Raw genomic sequence first — 8,890 nt, forward strand, 5'->3', positions numbered from 1 at the left:
GTGTGTTTGTGTTTTCTGGACAATCTCTATGGACTTTACGGTTTTGAATGCATTTCAGCATGTAAGGTTTTGTTTTTAGCTGCCAAACGCTAATTGTTTCCACCTGGAGTCAAATCCTCCACACATTCGAGTTTTCTAGTAAGAAAGCTCCAGAAACCTGAGAAAACATGATATTTGTATTTGTAAGCATGACATTGGATGCTTTTGCTGAACAGGAAGATTGTGCTTTTCTTCAAAACCACGTTCACCGTGATTTTTTGGTTAAATTTCACTTCAAAACTACAACAATTTGTCCAGATTCTCCTGGGTGAAAACAAAACTATCTGGTGATTTTTAGCTATCTCAATCCCAGATCTTGCTACTGCCTCTGTATTTGTGTTTTCTGGACATTCTCTATGGATTTTAAGGTTTTGAAATCATTGTAGCATGTAAGTTTTTGTTTTTAGATGCAAAACGCTAATTGGTTCCACCTGGAGTCAAATCCTCAACTCATTCGAGTTTTCTAGGAAAAAGGCTTCAGAAACCTCAGAAAACATGATATTTCTTTCTGTAAACATGACATTGGATGCATTTGACGAACAGGAAGATTGTTCTTTTCCCCAAAATCACTTTCACGGTGATTTTTTGGTTAAATTTCACTTCAAAACTACAACAATTTTCCAGATACTCCTGGATGAAAACAAAAATCTCTGGTGTGTTGTGGCTATCTCAATCACAGATCTAGCTACACCCTCTGTGTTTGTTTGTGTTTTCAGGACATTCTCTATGGACTTTAAGGTTTCGAATGCATTTTAGCAGGACCCATTTGTTTTCTGCTGGCAAACGCTAATTGGTTCCACCTGGAGTCAAATCCTCCACACATTCGAGTTTTCTAGGAAGAAAGCTTCAGAAACTTGAGAAAACATGATATTTCTTTCTGTAAACATGACATTGGATGCATTTGCCAAACATGCAGATTGTGCTTTCTCCAAAACAACTTTCACGGTGATTTTTTGGTTAAATTTCACCCGAAATCCACAACATTTTGTCCAGATACTCCTGGATGAAAACAAAACTATCTGGTGATTTTTGGCTATCTCAATCCCAGATCGTGCTACAGCCTCTGTGTTTGTTTTTGTTTTCTGGACATTCTCTATGGACTTTACGGTTTTGAATGCATTTTAGCATGTATGGTTTTGTTTTTAGCTGCCAAACGCTGATTGGTTCCACCTGGAGTCAAATCCTCCACACTCGAATTTTCTAGGAAGAAAGCTTCAGAAACTTGAGAAAACATGACATTTGATTTGTAAACATGACATTGGATGCATTTGCCAAACAGGAAGATTGTGCTTATCTCCAAAACGGCATTCACGGTGATTTTTTGCTTACATTTCACTTCAAAACTACAACAATTTGTCCAGATACTCCTGGATGAAAACAAAACTATCTGGTGTGTTGTGGCTATCTCAATCCCAGATCTTGCTACAGCCTCTGTGTTTCTTTGTGTTTTCTGGACATTCTCTATGGACTTGAAATTTTTGAATGCATTTTAGCATGTAAGTTTTTGTTTTTAGCTGCCAAACGCTAATTGGTTCCACCTGGAGTCAAATCCTCCACACATTCGAGATTTTTTGGAAGAAAGCTCCAGAAACCTGAGAAAACATGATATTTGTATTTGTAAACATGACATTGGATGCTTTTGCTGAACAGGAAGATTGTGCTTTTCTTCAAAACCACGTTCACGGTGATTTTTGGTTAAATTTCACTTCAAAACTACAACAATTTCTCCAGATACTCCTGGATGAAAACAAAACTATCTGGTGTGTTGTGGCTATGTCAATCCCAGAACTTGCTACAGCCTCTGTGTGTGTTTGTATTTTCTGGACACTCTCTATGGACTTGAAAATTTTGAATGCATTTTAGCATGTAAGTTTTTGTTTTTAGCTGCCAAACGCTAATTGGTTCCACCTGGAGTCAAATCCTCCACACATTCGAGTTTTCTAGGAAGAAAGCTCCAGAAACCTGAGAAAACATGATATTTATTTCTATAAACATGACATTGGTTGCATTTGCCAAACAGGAAAATTGTGCTTTTCTTCAAAACCACGTTCACGGTGATTTTTTGCTTACATTTCACTTCAAAACTACAACAATTTGTCCAGATACTCCTGGATGAAAACAAAACTATCTGGTGTGTTGTGGCTATCTCAATCCCAGATCTTGCTACAGCCTCTGTGTTTGTTTCTGTTTTCTGGACATTCTCTATGGACTTTCCGGTTTTCAATGCATTTTAGCCTGAAAGTTTTTGTTTTTAGCTGCCAAACGCTAATTGGTTCCACCTGGAGTCAAATCCTCCACACATTCGAGTTTTCTAGGAAGAAAGCTTCAGAAACCTGAGAAAACATGACATTTGTATTTGTAAACATGACATTGGATGCATTTGCCGAACAGGAAGATTGTGCTTTTCTCCAAAACCACTTTCACGGTGATTTTTGGTTAAATTTCACCCAAAATCCACAACAAATTGTCCAGATACTCCTGGATGTAAACAAAATTATCTGATGTGTTGTGGCTATCTCAATCCCAGATCTTGCTACAGCCTCTGTGTGTGTTTGTGTTTTCTGGACATTCTCTATGGACTTCAAGGTTTTGAATGCATTTTAGCATATAAGTTTTTGTTTTCTGCTGGCAAACGCTAATTGGTTCCACCTGGAGTCAATTCCTCCACACATTCGAGTTTTCTAGGAAGAAAGCTCCAGAAACGTGAGAAAACATGACATTTGGATTTGTAAACATGACATTGGATGCATTTGCCGAACAGGAAGATTGTGCTTTTCTCCAAAACCACTTTCATGGTGATTTTTTGGTTAAATTTCACTTCAAAACTACAACAATTTGTCCAGATACTCCTGGATGAAAACAAAACTATCTGGTGGGTTGTGGCTATCTCAATCCCAGATCTTGCTACAGCCTCTGTGTCTGTTTGTGTTTTCTGGACATTCGCTATGGACTTTACGGTTTTGAATGCATTTTAGCATGTAAGTTTTTGTTTTTACCTGCCATACACTAATTGGTTCCACCTGGAGTAAATCCTCCACACTTTCGAGTTTTCTAGGAAGAAAGCTTCAGAAACCTGAGAAAACATGATATTTCTTTCTGTAAACATGACATTGGATGCATTTGCCGAACAGGAAGATTGTGCTTTTCTCCAAAACCACTTTCACGGTGATTTTTGGTTAAATTTCACCCAAAATCAACAATAAATTGTCCAGATACTCCTGGATATAAACAAAATTATCTGGTGTGTTGTGGCTATCTGAATCCCAGATCTTGCTACAGCCTCTGTGTGTGTTTGTGTTTTCTGGACATTCTCTATAGACTTTCCGGTTATGAATGCATTTTAGCATATAAGTTTTTGTTTTCTGCTGGCAAACGCTAATTGGTACCACCTGGAGTCAAATCATCCACACATTCGAGTTTTCTAGGAAGAAAGCTTCAGAAATCTGAGAAAACATGACATTTGATTTGTCAACATGACATTGGATGCATTTGCCGAACAGCAAGATTGTCCTTTGCTCCAAAACCACTTCCACGGTGATATTTTGGTTAAATTTCACTTCAAAACTACAACAATTTGTCCAGATACTCCTGGATGAACAGAAAACTATCTGGTGATTTTTAGCTATCTCAATCCCAGATCTTGCTACAGCCTCTGTGTCTGTTTGTGTTTTCTGGACATTCTCTATGGACTTTACGGTTTTGAATGCATTTTAGCATGTAAGGTTTTGTTTTTAGCTGCCAAACGCTAATTGGTTACACCTGGAGTCAAGTTCTCCACACATTCGAGTTTTCTAGTAAGAAAGCTCCAGAAACCTGAGAAAACATGCTATTTTTTTCTGTAAACATGACATTGGATGCATTTGCCGAACATGAAGATTGTGCTTTTCTCCAAAACCACTTTCACGGTGATTTTTGGTTAAATTTCACCCAAAATCCACAACAATTTGTCCAGATACTCCTGGATGAAAACAAAACTATCTGGTGTGTTGTGGCTATCTCAATCCCAGATCTTGCTACAGCCTCTGTGTGTGTTGGTGTTTTCAGGACATTCTCTATGGACTTTACGGTTTTGTATGCATTTTTGCATGTAAGGTTTTGTTTTTAGCTGCCAAACACTAATTGGTTCCACCTGTAGTCAACTCCTCCAGACATTAGAGTTTTCTTGGAAGAACGCTCCAGAAACCTGAGAAAACATGATATTTCTTTCTGTAAACATGACATTGGATGCATTTGCCGAACAGGCAGATTGTGCTTTTCTCCAAAACCACTTTCACGGTGATTTTTGGTTAAATTTCACCCAAAATCCACAACAATTTTTCCAGATACTCCTGGATGAAAACAAAATTATCTGGTGTGTTCTGGCTATCTCAAGCCCAGATCTTGCTACAGCCTCTTTGTGTGTTTGTTTTTTCTGGACATTATCTATATGGACTTTACGGTTTTGAATGCATTTTAGCATGTAAGTTTTTGTTTTTAGCTGTGAAACGCTAATTGGTTCCACCTGGAGTCAAATCCCCCACACATTCGAGTTTTCTAGGAAGAAAGCTTCAGAAACCTGAGAAAAGATGACATTTGATTTTTAAACATGAGATTGGATGCTTTTGCCGAACAGGAAGATTGTGCTTTTCTCCAAAACCACTTTCACGGTGATTTTTGGTTAAATTTCACCCGAAATCCACAACAATTTGTCCAGATACTCCTGGATGACAACAAAACTATCTGGTGTGTTGTGGCTATCTCAATCCCAGATCTTGCTACAGCCTCTGTGTTTGATTGTGTTTTCTGGACATTCTCTATGTGCTTTACAGTTTTGAATGCATTTTTGCATATAAGTTTTTGTTTTTAGCTGCCATACACTAATTGGTTCCACCTGGTTTCAAATCCTCCACACTTTCGAGTTTTCTAGGAAGAAAGCTTCAGAAACCTGAGAAAACGTGATATTTCTTTCTGTAAACATGACATTGGATGCATTTGCCGAACAGGAAGATTGTGCTTTTCTCCAAAACCACTTTCACGGTGATTTTTTGGTTAAATTTCACTTCAAAACTACAACAATTTTTCCAGATACTCCTGGATGAAAACAAAACTATCTGGTGTGTTGTGGCTATCTCAATCCCAGATCTTGCTACAGCCTCTGTGTTTGTTTGTGTTTTCTGGACATTCTCTATGGACTTTAAGGTTTCGAATGCATTTTAGCAGGACCCATTTGTTTTTTGCTGGCAAACGCTAATTGGTTCCACCTGGAGTCAGATCCTCCACACATTCGAGTTTTCTAGGAAGAAAGCTTCAGAAACCTGAGAAAACATGATATTTCATTCTGTATCAATGACATTGGATGCATTTGCCGAACAGGAAGATTGTGCTTTTCTCCAAAACCACTTTCATGGTGATTTTTTGGTTAAATTTCACTTCAAAACTACAACAATTTGTCCAGATACTCCTGGATGAAAACAAAATTATCTGGTGGGTTGTGGCTATCAATCCCAGATCTTGCTACAGCCTCTGTGTTTGTTTGTGTTTTCTGGACATTCTCTATGGACTTTACGGTTTTGAATGCACTTTAGCATGTAAGTTTTTGTTTTTAGCTGCCAAACGCCAATTGGTGCCACCTGGAGTCAAATCCTCCACACATTCGAGTTTTCTAGGAAGAAAGCTTCAGAAACCTGAGAAAACATGATATTTCTTTCTGTAAACATGACATGGATGCATTTTCTGAACAGGAAGATTGTGCTTTTCTCCAAAACCACTTTCACGGTGATTTTTTGGTTAAATTTCACCCGAAATCCACAAAAATTTGTCCAGATACTCCTGGATGAAAACAAAGATATCTGATGATTTTTAGCTATCTCAATCCCAGATATTTCTTTCTGTAAACATGACATTGGATGCATTTGCCGAACAGGAAGATTGTGCTTTTCCCCAAAACCACTTTCACGGTGATTTTTTGGTTAAATTTCACTTCAAAACTACAACAATTTGTCCAGATACTGCTGGATGAAAACAAAACTATCTGGTGTGTTGTGGCTATCTCAATCCCAGATCTTGCTACAGCCTCTCTCTTTGTTTCTGTTTTCTGGACATTCTCTATGCACTTTACGGTTTTGAATGCACTTTAGCATGTAAGTTTTTGTTTTTACCTGCCAAACGCTAATTGGTTCCACCTGGAGTCAAATCCTCCACTCATTCGAGTTTTCTAGGAAGAAAGCTTCAGAAACCTGAGAAAACATGATATTTCTTTCTGTAAACATGACATTGGATGCATTTGCCGAACAGGAAGATTGTGCTTTTCTCCAAAACCACGTTCACGGTGATTTTTTGGTTAAATTTCACTTCAAAACTACAACAATTTTTCCAGATGCTCCTGGATGAAAACAAAAATATCTGGTATGTTGTGGCTATCTCAATCCCAGATATTGCTACAGCCTCTGTGTTTGTTTGTATTTTCTGGACATTCTCTATGGACTTTACGGTTTAGAATGCATTTTAGCAGGACCCATTTGTTTTTTGCTGGCAAACGCTAATTGGTTCCACCTGGAGTCAGATCCTCCACACATTCGAGTTTTCTAGGAAGAAAGCTTCAGAAACCTGAGAAAAAATGATATTTCATTCTGTATCAATGACATTGGATGCATTTGCCGAACAGGAAGATTGTGCTTTTCTCCAAAACCACTTTCACGGTGATTTTTTGGTTAAATTTCACTTCAAAACTACAACAATTTTTCCAGATACTCCTGGATGAAAACAAAACTATCTGGTGTGTTGCGGCTATCTCAATCCCAGATCTTGCTACAGCCTCTCTGTTTGTTTGTGTTTTCTGTACATTCTCTATGCACTTTACGGTTTTGAATGCACTTTAGCATGTAAGTTTTTGTTTTTACCTGCCAAACGCTAATTGGTTCCACCTGGAGTCAAATCCTCCACTCATTCGATTTTTCTAGGAAGAAAGCTTCAGAAACCTGAGAAAACATGATATTTCTTTCTGTAAACATGACATTGGATGCATTTGCCGAACAGGAAGATTGTGCTTTTCTCCAAAACCACGTTCACGGTGATTTTTTGGTTAAATTTCACTTCAAAACTACAACAATTTGTCCAGATACTCCTGGATGAAAACAAAATTATCTGGTGATTTTTAGCTATCTCAATCCCAGATCTTGCTACAGCCTCTGTGTGTGTTTGTGTTTTCTGCATATTCTCTATGGACTTTACGGTTTTGAATGAATTTTAGCATGTAAGTTTTTGTTTTTAGCTGCCAAACGCTAATTGGTTGCACCTGGAGTCAAATCCTCCACACATTCGAGTTTTCTAGGAAGAAAGCTCCAGAAACCTGAGAAAACATGATATTTCTTTCTGTAAACATGACATTGGATGCATTTGCTGAACAGGAAGATTTTGCTTTTCCGCAAAATCACTTTTACGGTGTTTTTTTTGGTAAAATTTCACTTCGAAACTACAACAATTTGTCCAGATACTCCTGGATGAAAACAAAACTATCTGGTGATTTTTAGCTAAATCAATCCCAGATCTTGCTACAGCCTCTGTGTTTGTTTGTGTTTTCTGGACATTCTCTATGGACTTTACGGTTTTGAATGCATTTTCCAATGTAAGTTTTTGTTTTTAGCTGCCAAACACTAATTGGTTCCACCTGGAGTCAAATCTTCCACACATTCGAGTTTTCTAGGAAGAAACTCCAGGAACCTCAGAAAACATGCTATTTTTTTCTGTAAACATGACATTGGATGCATTTGCCGAACAGGAAAATTGTGCTTTTCTCCAAAACCACTTTCTCGGTGATTTTTGGTTACATTTCACCCGAAATGCAGAACAATTTGTCCAGATACTCCTGGATGAAAACAAAACTATCTGTTGTGTTGTGTCTATCTCAATCCCAGATCTTGCTACAGTCTCTGTGTGTGTTTGTGTTTTCTGGACATTCTCTATGGACTTTACAGTTTTGAATGTATTTTAGCATAAGTTTTTGTTTTCTGCTGCCAAACGCTAATTGGTTCCACCTGGAGTCAAATCTTCCACACATACGAGTTTTCTAGGAAGAAAGCTCCAGAAACCTGAGAAAACATGATATTTGTATTTGTAAACATGACATTGGATTCATTTGCTGAACAGGAAGATTGTGCTTTTTTCCAAAACGACTCTCACGGTGATTTTTAGTTAAATTTCACTTCAAAACTACAACAACTTGTCCAGATAGTCCTGGATGAAAACAAAACTATCTGGTGTGTTGTGGCTATCTCAATCCCAGATCTTGCTACAGCCTCTGTGTTTGTTTGTAATTTCTGGACATTCTCTATGGACTTTACGGTTTTGCATGCATTTTAGCAGGACCCTTTTTATTTTTGCTGGTGAAGCTAATTGGTTCCACCTGGAGTCAATTCCTGCACACATTCGAGTTTTCTGGGAAGAAAGCTTCAGAAACCTGAGAAAACATGATATTTCTTTCTATAAACATGACATTGGATGCAGTTGCCGAACAGGAAGATTGTGCATTTCTCCAACACCACTTTCAGGGTGATTTTGGTTAAATTTCACCCGAAGTCCACAACAATTTGTCCAGATACTCCTGGATGAAAACAAAACTATCTGGTGATTTGCAGCTATCTCAATCCCAGGTCTTATTACAGACTCTGTGTGTGTTTGTGTTTTCTGGACATTCTCTATGGACTTTACGGTTTTGAATGCATTTTCGCATGTATGTTTTTGTTTTTAGCTGCCAAACACTAATTGGTTCCACCTGGAGTCAAATCCTCCACACATTCGAGTTTTCTAGCAAGAAAGCCCCAGAAACCTCAGAAAACATGATATTTGTATTTGTAAACATGACATTGGATTCATT

The sequence above is a fragment of the Oryctolagus cuniculus genome, unplaced genomic scaffold (assembly GCF_964237555.1).
Source record: "Oryctolagus cuniculus unplaced genomic scaffold, mOryCun1.1 SCAFFOLD_43, whole genome shotgun sequence".
Taxonomy (NCBI): Eukaryota; Metazoa; Chordata; class Mammalia; order Lagomorpha; family Leporidae; genus Oryctolagus; species Oryctolagus cuniculus.